The 10,745-nt window shown below is 39.3% G+C and overlaps 1 long non-coding RNA gene across 1 annotated transcript; it reads left to right on the forward strand.

Moving 5' to 3' along the window:
- The first annotated feature begins 4,827 nt into the window (after positions 1-4,827).
- On the forward strand, positions 4,828-10,474 carry LOC117537137. The gene is made up of 4 exons (XR_004567681.1): positions 4,828-4,928; positions 10,059-10,148; positions 10,224-10,381; positions 10,461-10,474. It is a non-coding gene; the product is annotated as an uncharacterized LOC117537137 (long non-coding RNA).
- The last annotated feature ends 271 nt before the right edge of the window (positions 10,475-10,745 follow it).

Here is a 10,745-nt window from a genome sequence, read left to right on the forward strand (position 1 = left end):
GTGGACTCTCATGTGTCTCTTTAAATGTCCACTCAGTGAAAAAGCTTTCTTACAGACTGTACAGGTGAATGGTTTCTCTCCTGTGTGGACTCTCATGTGTCTCTTTAAATTTCCACTCTGTGAAAAAGCTTTCTTACAGACTGAGCAGCTGAATGGTTTCTTTTCAGCACTACGTTGTGGATCACTGACAGATTCATGTCTATTTTTCAGTGAGTTTAAGCCTGATGCAGGTTCTCTGGTCTCTTTCCAATCAGCAATGTCTTCAGTGTCAGGTTCAGAAGAGTCTTCAGTGTCAGGTTCAGAAGAGTCTCTAGTGTCAGGTTCAGAAGAGTCTTCAGTGTCAGGTTCAGAAGAGTCTCTAGTGTCAGGTTCAGAAGAGTCTCCTGTGTCAGGTTCAGAAGAGTCTTCAGTGTGGTCCTCAGTCTTTGGTTGCAAACTGCTCTCTGGATCTGAGATCCTGGCTGGTTCTGGTCCTCGACAGTCATCTCCATCAGCTTCTGTTTCCATGTGTTCGGTTTGTCTTTGATGAGGCTGAGAGGACTGAGGTTTCTCCTCATCATCTTCACTCTTCACAGGGTCAGGAGTGAAAGTGGACTTGGTGATATCAGCCTCCTCCAGCTCCTGAAGCTGCTCTCCCTCCTGTTCCTGCTTATAGTGTGGGGGGGGCTCTGGGTCCTCCTGGTCAGGGGGAAGCTCTTCTTTAACCATCACCAGCTGCTGGACGTCTGCAGGAAACAGGAAACACAGTCAGAACAAACTGTTAAGTGTTAGCATTTAAAAACCTCATCACCATTACAATGGGAGACATTCTGCAGCCCTAATGAATGCCTTTGTTTTTATATTTTCACATTATCTTTCTTAGTCCCACCTATTGTGTATTTATGTTGGCTCAAGTCACCTCATGTAGCCCAGCCCCTTTCCACTTCCAGTTCAAAATGTAAAGGGTTTTTTCTTCTGGCGTAGCACTAGCCGCAATGTAAACAAGGAATTGTATTTGGGATCGTTCACAGATACACTACGCCTACAGTATAGAATGAAAATACTGTTACAAATTAAAATCCTGCATTCAAACCTTATTTAAGTAAAAGTATGCAAGTATTAACAGAACATTTGACGGCACCTTCTTATGTAACGGTAATGATGGTGCAGTAAAATGTTCCCTTTCAGTGTTTAATTTATGTTGTTTCTTGATTATTTTGTATGTTGCATTTTACTGCTGCACATGTTCAAAGTTGCGCTTGTATAAATGATTATGGATGAGGGAACCTGCTAAATGTTCAAATATGTGTGTTTTTTATATACAGTACCAGTCAAAAGTTTGGACACCTTCTCATTCAATGTTTATTTTAATTTGTTTCTACTTTGCAGATTAACACTGAAGACATGAAATCTATGAAAGAACACATATGGAATTATCTAGTTAACAAAAAAGTGTTAAAAAAGAAATCAAGAATATGATTTTTATTTTAGATTCTTCAAAGTAGCCCCTTTTGCCTTGATGACAGCTTTGCTCACTCTTGGCTTCTCTCAGTCAGTTTCATGAGGTCGTCACCTGGAATGGTTTTCAATTAACACGTGTGCCTTGTCAAGAGTCAATGTGTGGAATGACTTGCCTTCTGAATGTGTTTGAGACCATCAGTTGTGTTGTGCAGAGGTAGAGTTAGTGCACAGTGGAAAGCCCTATTTGACTGTTGTTGTAATCCATATTATAGCAAGAACGACTCAACTCAGTAAAGAGAAGTGACCGTCCATCATCACTTTAAGAAATGAAGGCCAGTCGATCCGGAAAATGTCAAGAACTTTGAATGTATCCTCAAGTGCAGTCGCAAAAACCATGGAACGCTATGATGAGACTGGCTCTCACGAGGACCCCCCTGGGAAAGGAAGAGCAAGAGTTACCTCTGCTCAGAGGATAAACACATCAGAGTTACCAGGCTCAGAAACCGCAAATTAAAGCACCTCAGATTAGAGCCCACATAAATGATCACAGAGCTCAAGTAGCAGACAATCTCAACATCCACTGTTCAGAGGAGACTGCGTGAATCAGGCCTTCAAGGTCCAATTGCTGCAAAGATCCACTACTGAGGATGAACAACAAGAAGAAGAGAATTGTTTGGGCCAAGAAACACAAGGATTGGACATTAGACAGTGGAAATCTGTACTTTGGTCTGATGGGTCCAAATGAGAGATTTTTGGTTCCAACCTCTGTGTCTTTGTGAGACGCAGAGAAGGTGAGCGGATGGTTTCTGCATGAGTGGTTCTCACCGTGAAGCATGGAGGAGGGGGTGAGATGGTGGTGGGGGGGGGGCTTTACTGATGTCACTGTTGTTGATTTATTCAGAGTTCAAGGCACCCTTAACCAGCATGGCTACCACAGCATTCTGCAGTAGCCAGCAAAATATAAATCATATTCTGGATTTGTTAACACTTTTTTGTTAACTAGATAATTCTAGTTAAAGGTGGGGTAGGTAAGTTTGAGAAACCGGCTCGAGATAAACTTGTTGTTATATTCCATGGAATGCTCTTAACATCCCGATAGCAATGAATATCTTAAGTGCTTTGACAAAAAACCCATAAACAAAATGTCATCTGTGGAAGCCGTAGTACTGTAAAAAGCACGACCAATCATCTGAGCCTGCTAAAGTAACTGGATGGCCTACCTGCCTGTCAGCCTTCCATCTGGGCACAAACTTATCTCGTGCCCTCATTGGTCATGTGCGCGTTCGTGTGTGTTGGAGGAGGGGCTCTGGAAGGAAGTGGCAGATTTTTCCGGTTGTGTATTTTCAATTTCTAGCGCACTCGACCTGGTTTCTCCAAAATTACCTACCCCACCTTTAATGTGTTATTTTATAGTTTTGATGTTTTCAGTGTAAATCTAGAAAGTAGAACCAATTTAAATGAATTAAAAAACTTCGAAAGAGAAGATGTGTCCAAAGTTTTGACTGCGACTAATACTAGTGTATATCTCTCAAAATATATATATTCTGTATATATATATATATATATATACACAGAATATATTATAAATACATGTTGTGAATATAATTGATTGATATCATACTGAATACATATTTCCTGTGAATGTGTGCAAAAATGTACATTTATGGCATAACAGAAGTTAAATTAATTTCTCACTTATTCTGACAATGTACTTAACCCCAAATAAAAGAACCCAATAAAAAGAGTTGTTAAATAATAGTGAAGTCACGTTGTAATAACAATAACTCATCTCTCTCGAGTTTTCCTTTTGAGCTTTGCCAAAAGCCACTGTGTCAATGTTGTCCTACTTGGTTTGCCGTCCGGAGTTGTCCAATATGGCGGACCATCTCACACATGCGCACTGCAGATCGGGCAGAGCTGCAGATCGGGTAGTGACAGCTGCCTACTGTAATGTCTTGACTTACTGTACAATAAACCTGAGCCGTGAAAGATACTCGACCCTCGATCATTCTCCCGCAATTTGAATTAATCCAAAGTATTTGTTTTTATTTGCTTTTACACATTTAAAAAGAAAATGTGAATAAAGAAGCACATGTATGTCACATTTAACCAACTAGTGCCCACATGCATGGGTCATATTTAAATCAGTACATTAAATGGCATATTATTCAATGTATGTATTTTATAAATATATTTATTTTGGTAGGTTTGTTCTTCCGTAATACATTTTAATTATTATAATAAAGTGCATGTGTCTTATAATACTTACATACTTTTACTTAAATAAGATATGAATGCAGTACTTTAACTGGTAATGGAGTATTTTCACTGTGTGGTGTTTGTACTTTTACTTCAGGATCTACTACCTGCAGCAAGTGCTGATAAAGGGTCTAAAGTGTTATTAATGTGATAATAAAGTGCTACTGAAGAGTGTAAAGTGTTAATTAAGGGTAAAGGGAACAGACCTGCTCTGTGTATCCGAAGCTGAGGCTGTAAAACAGCGTCCAGTAGTTTCTGGAGTCTCTTGTTCTCCTCTTTGGAAAGAAACAGCTCCTCCTCGAGCTCTGCTATTGTTTGTTCAAACAGAGCAAATATCTCTTCATTAGCAGCAGTGAGTCGCTGCTTCTTCAACGACAGCAGCATTTGGACTTTACTCATGTTTCCTAGATCACCTTTTCCCTGCAGACTCCGTTAAACACACCGTTTCTCTCTGCATCAAACTCTCAATCTGACTAGTGTTGCTAACGTGTTTCCAGCTAGCATGCTAAGCTAGCTCCTATAGTCCGAGGTAAACGCTCCAGAAAAAAGAGCACACAGTCCATTCGGAGGTTTATCCAGACACACAGATGATGGATCAGTAGAGCTGGAGCTCACACACACTTTCTCAGGAACACACAGAGAGAGAACCGTAGAGACGAGACGCCACGAGGATCCAGGTTCTTCTTCTTCTTCTTCTTCTCTCGGGTTTTGGCGGATTGCAAACCGCTTTAAGGTGCATACCGCCACCTACTGTACAAGAGAGTGTATCACCATATCATCCTATCACCACTTGTGGAATTATACCATTGTGTTGTTTACGTTGTTTTAAATTATTCCAATCAATCCTGTTCCACTCAAATACTTAAGAATGGCCTTCCTGCCTCTCTTACCCCCTCACCTTCTGTTCCCAGTGTCTCCATCAGGCTCCACTCCCTTCCTGGTACACTATAAAAAATGATTTTGGAGGGTAGTATATATTATCCAAGCAAATCATTTAAATTGTACTCAAGGTATAAGTGAGCATTGTTAGTATATATGAATGGGTCAATTCTACCTACACTACCTAATTTCTGACAGTACCAACTGAAACACAAACAATCTGGGTAAAATCTACTTGAAGACATTAGGCCCACACTGCCCCTTTGCGCATGCAGTGATTCTTGGCTGCAGGCCAGAGGAACGGTTCTCTTTCGCGCCTCCCTCCTCCTGGTGTGTGGAAATGTTGGAAGGTAAGATATTACTGTCTATCATGTCCTACATATAAATGTTCACGTTTTTTGAGGTTCATCACAAGACTTGTTGTCTGCTTGCTTCACTGTTAGACAAGGAATTTAAGTTTGTTCTCGACTATAATTACTCACTGGAAGTCGGTCACTGATGCTAGATAGCTGTAGCTAACATAGGAGCTAAGAGTAAAGCACTGATGTTTCAACCCAGTCTCACGGCATTTCGTGTTCACCAACACGATTTGCCTCTTTTTTTCGTGTTGCACAGCACGATTTTAAAAGCAATAGGCTTGCTTGAGACAAGCGAGACCTGCGCAGACGTGCGCAGTTGCGATCAACGTCTTGCTAGTGCGTTGCATGATGGTTAGTCATTTTGTCCGACTTGCTCTGGAGGCCCGCCCACATGAGACGTTGAAATCTCACGGGACAAAGACGCCCGCAGCCTTGAGAGCGAGGCGCGGCGAGGCGGCGCAGTTCCTCTCCGCGGGCTGCGGAAGCGAAATGCTTGATGGGAAACGACTCGCTGGTATCTTGAGCTGAGCGCTCATTGGTGGTTTTTACCATGTGCTGTTGATGAAACTCTCCAATTGGCTCGGAAAAAGTTTGTTGTTGTTTTGTGTCAGTTTTAAGTCGCCACATCCATTCCCATTTTTCATCATTGTTCCACAATGTTTATCATAATGAAATTAAAATCCATATATTTTATACTATACTTGCACTGCTTACAGTTTTCATACTTTATATATCTTAGCATATTCATACACACTGTTCATACTGCTCTCAGGCTGCTGTGTATATCTAGTGTATTCATACCCCACTGTTTATTCATCATTCAATTAATTCTATATTTTATTCTGTAGATTGTGTACATTACTTTTCACTTTACTGCTTGTTGCACTCCTGGTTAGAAGCTAAATTGCATTTCGTTGTCTCAGTACCTGTAATCTGTGCAATAACAATAAAGTTGAATCTAATCTTGAGCAGGAACAAATGTATTTACTTAGTACATATCTGACGTTAACGATTAAACACATGTGTGCATTCTTTATAAATGCAAACCGAGTCAAGCCGACTCCGGAGGTGGCGGTATGCACCTTAAAGTTGTTTGCAATCCGCCAAATAACCGAGCGAAGAAGAAGAAGAAGGCGAAGAAGAAGATGAAGAAGAAGAAGCCGACTCGTAGCTGTCCGACTTCAGGCGAGCTTTTTGAGACCTCCCCCGGCTGCGATCGGCTACTCTCGTCTACTTTCGAGGCGAGCCGCAACGCGTCTCAAACAAGCCTAATGTATTTCTACTGCCTGCAGCACGTATTTTTCTCCGGTCGGGTCGTGGGAGACCGGAAGCTGTGTGGTTCATAAAAACATGTTCTTACTCAATATCAAGCCACAATTATTGCTTTTATTTTAAATCGTATAATTTCGGACTTTTGTTGCCGTCTGTGAGGAAAATAAATGGGGCTCAGAGCCTCAGAATACTGAAATCTGTATTTTTAAATATTTTTTTCCTTCTAATTCGTTATTCTTTTCAAAATAACACACTGTTATGTATTCACCAATATCACACAATTATCCTTGCTTTTATTTATTGGTTTAATTCCATAATCTCTGGCTTTTTTGGCGTCCGTCAGGAACTGAATTTCAAAATAAAAATAACCGGAAACAGACGTAGGCCTATAAGGGACATTTCGAGCATCATTGCGATTGTCAACATTTCTGAGTTTAGGATGGCCGAAGACACTACACTACCCATAATCCCCAGCTATCGTTTAGGACTACAGTCCCCGTAAGGTTACGCAGAGCGTCAAACAGCTGTGTGAATTGGAACGAAACCACGCCAGACTATCCAAAACTGGAATCGAACGCCCCCCCCAGAACTACACATGCTGGCTATTGTGTTTCGCAAAATGTTCTATGGGACGTCTCTACTGAACGTTTTCGTTTTTCCCACAATTAGAAGTTGTCAGTATTAAATACATTGGTGTTATCAAATGTAAAACATATAATTAATAAATGGGTGAAAATCGCTTGTGTCCATAATGCGCAGCATTAATACCCACATGACAGCTCATTGTTACTTTGTAATTCTACTCCACTACAATTCAGAGGTTAACCTGGTATTTTTACTCCACTGAATTTATTTGAGTTACTTTGCAGATTCTGATTAATGATGTGAAATATAAACAACCCTTAAATCAGACTTTAGTTACACCTGAGTAAAATGCAGGTAAGGTGATTGTCAAGTGCCAACAATCAGGAGAGATATTTGATAGTTGGTGCTTGAGAAGACTAAACATGTATCTGCAATTGACATGAATGGAAACGACTAATAAAGTATATTCATTACTCGTTATTCTCTACTAATAGTTCATTAAAGACTGTATATTATGGCTATTTTGCACATCCCTTTCAAGATTTTCAAAGGTTTATTGACATATCATATACACAACTACGGTGTAGTTATGCAATAAATGAAACACTTGGGTCACAGGTTCCTCAACAAGACATATATCAATATGTGTGTACCTCCACCATCAAACTGTCATATTCTGCACATTTCTTATTCTATCTACATACATAAGAGTATAATTCATATGTATAATATAAGTTAAAAATAAATGCTTCAACATAGTTAACATTGCAGGAAAGCAATATATTAGACGTTAAGTACTTTGTCAGGCTTAATATTTATCTGTAGATAGATACCCCCAATGTTTTTTTCTTATTTAAAAGAAGACCTTAATCTGTTATTTAATGTTTAAATAAAGGTTAATGAGTTTGTCTGTTTTGCACCTCCTCCTATTAATATCTTTGTACATGCTGCACTAAACTGTTTTATTGTAGAGATCACTTAGAGTATCTTCTTGATTTTTTACATTCTATATTTATACTTTCCCCCTATGAAAGTATGTACTCTTAATATTTTTTTAATCAAATATAAATATAATTCAATAACGTGCTTTAACCACTAGGAGGTGCACACAAGGTACACACAGCCATAATAACTTTGTATTATAAATGTACACACTGAAGATGTGTAGTTTTATGCATGCTTTTACATAATTTTACAGCATATTGCTATACTATTTCAGACTCAGTATTTACATTCTTACATTCAAAGAAAATCAGTAATATCTTTAAAAACTACAGTCCTTTTATATCAGCTGTGCACCGTTATGGTTTAAATATAACCTATCTGTGAATTAGATCAAATGTAAAAGTCAGCCGAATTAGTGTTGATACTGCAAGGAGACGTATTGTGTGAAGATAAATTGAAGATGTTGTTTAATTGTTGAATATATTTATGATCCACGTCAAGTATTCGGTTTCGGCGGCATTTTCTCAGTTTTTCCAAAGGTCTTCTCATCAGGGCTCTATAAATAAAGAACTACGGCAGATCTGTAATATACAATGCAGCCGAACCGTGTATTACAATGCCGTTATGTGATGACTTTCAAAGAGAAAAGCAAGAGCGCTCGGAATTAAGTATTCTTTTAAAATGTTTTCCGGATTTCATATCATATAAACACCAAATCCCAGCATGCATTGCGGCTAAAACATCCAATAAGCGAGCTTAAAACCATAGCTGAGGATCTTGGGTAATCGCTCGAAATGCCTACGTCTGTTTCCGGTTATTTTTATTTTGAAATTCAGTTCCTGACGGACGCCAAAAAAACCAGAGATTATGGAATTAAACCAATAAATAAAAGCAAGGATAATTGTGTGTTATTGGTGAGTAAATAACAGTGTGTTATTTTGAAAAGAATAACAAATTAGAAGGAAAAAAGATTTAAAAAATACAGATTTCAGTATCCTGAGGCTCTGAGCCCCATTTATTTTCCTCACAGACGGCAACAAAAGTCCGAAATTATACGATTTAAAATAAAAGCAATAACTGTGGCTTGATATTGAGTAAGAACATGTTTTTATGAACCACACAGCTTCCGGTCTCCCACGACCCGACCGGAGAAAAAGACGTGCTGCAGGCAATAGAAATACATTGCTTTTAAAATCGTGCTGTGCAACACGAAAACAAGGGGCAAATCGTGTTGGTGAACACGAATCAATAGATACAAAATCGTGTTGGTGAACACGAAATGCCGTGAGACTGGGTTGGATGTTTAGCTCCATATTGTTAATAATTGTTATTACAGCAATAATGTGAATGTTGACGGCATGCCGTCTGAAATTAGTTAAGCGTCACGGCGACAGTTGTATGTTAATGTAAGTTAACCAGCCAAGTTGGGTTTCACGTTAGCATCGTGCGTCCTTAGCAGAGAAGGCTATTGTTTGCTAGCTAAGTACTAACAAGAACAGCGCGCGGAAGGCGGCATTCGTTTAAATAAATCTTTGAAGTTGGTTATCCTCTTTATAATGTGTGTTTGTCCAATGTTATTTTCCACACAGTATCCAATGGACATGCATACGTGATGCACACTGCAAAAATCAGTAGCCGTTTATTAAATAACATGTCAGTTCAAGTAATATGACGAACTCTGACCCGGTTGAGTAGTATTGAGTACAGTAACGGTTTGTGGGGGACACATTCAAATGATGCACAAGGCTAACTAAGTTGAAGCTAGCTTGTAGCATCTCTCTTAGTCTATCTAACGTCGGCCGTCAGTTTCCTCGTGGGTCTGTCCGGGTAATATATACTATATATATTGTTGTGTTCGGTCGCTCTGTGCTTAACAATGGTGAGAGTGAAATACACTTTGTCCCGTTTGATGAATGAGACGCGGTGTTGTTAAACTCCAGCCCCGGCGCGCGTGAACAAGGAGCATTCATATGAGCGTGCATGAAACGATAAATATTGAAACAACTATCTCGCGACTATCTCTTATTGAAAAATAACCATCGTATATTCTGCCAAGCCACAGTAATGATTTATGAGTCTTTTTTAGGTATAGCTGCAGTAATAGCCTATAGACTTATGTTTACATTAAGCTTACTGTATATTATCGTGAGGACTGGATTGGAGCAGAGCCAAAGCTCATTGTTATATATTTTAGGATTGTTCTACATAAAAATGTTTAATTGTGTTATTTTGTTGGTAATGTTCAGTGTAAGAAATGTCAATATAAGTGTAACATCCTCAGAGACGGCACCTAAGTCCAATGCATTTTAAATCCTGCAGACAATTCGTAGTGGAGTGGAGGTGGTGACCCTCAGCCCACGTGTCAGTGTCTTCAAGGAGAGATGGCCTGGTTTATTCAATGAGGCTCAGGTGAGAATGTTACGTTTATTTTTTTCCATTTCAACTCACTGTTGTGAGTAATGAGCCCCCAATGCTTTTTATTAGATCAAGGAGGAGTTCCGACACATAACAACTCTTTCACTGGAAGAGACTTTGATGCTGAAACTGGATGGGTACACTAACACCACTCGCTCCAGCTGATGCGTGCCAAAGGAGGAGATGCTGGCTCCAGGATGCGCCCTCTTCTGAGCACAATTGATGAGGTACATTTATTTAAATGTTTCATTCAAGAATATGAAAATGCAGAAATAAGTCTTCTCACTAAAATGCATTTCCTCACAGGCCCAGAGTGTTGGGAAAAAGGGATGCAGTGGCCAGGTGCCTGATTGAAGACCTTGGGGAACGCCAAGAAGACCTTTTTCAAGACAGCCAGGTATGTCATTAAAGACTGATCACTTCAAGATTTTAACGGAGTTATTTCGGAGGTTGCTCTGATACCATTGTTTAATTTCTGTGATGAACCACTCTGACACCTAACAAATAAATATGCAATTTATTGCTGTAAATCTGTAAACATCTTATTGTTTTTATAAATGGTTTAGCATTCACAGGAAAATTATTTAGGGA

Source organism: Gymnodraco acuticeps, unplaced genomic scaffold (assembly GCF_902827175.1).
Source record: "Gymnodraco acuticeps unplaced genomic scaffold, fGymAcu1.1, whole genome shotgun sequence".
Lineage (NCBI taxonomy): Eukaryota > Metazoa > Chordata > Actinopteri > Perciformes > Bathydraconidae > Gymnodraco > Gymnodraco acuticeps.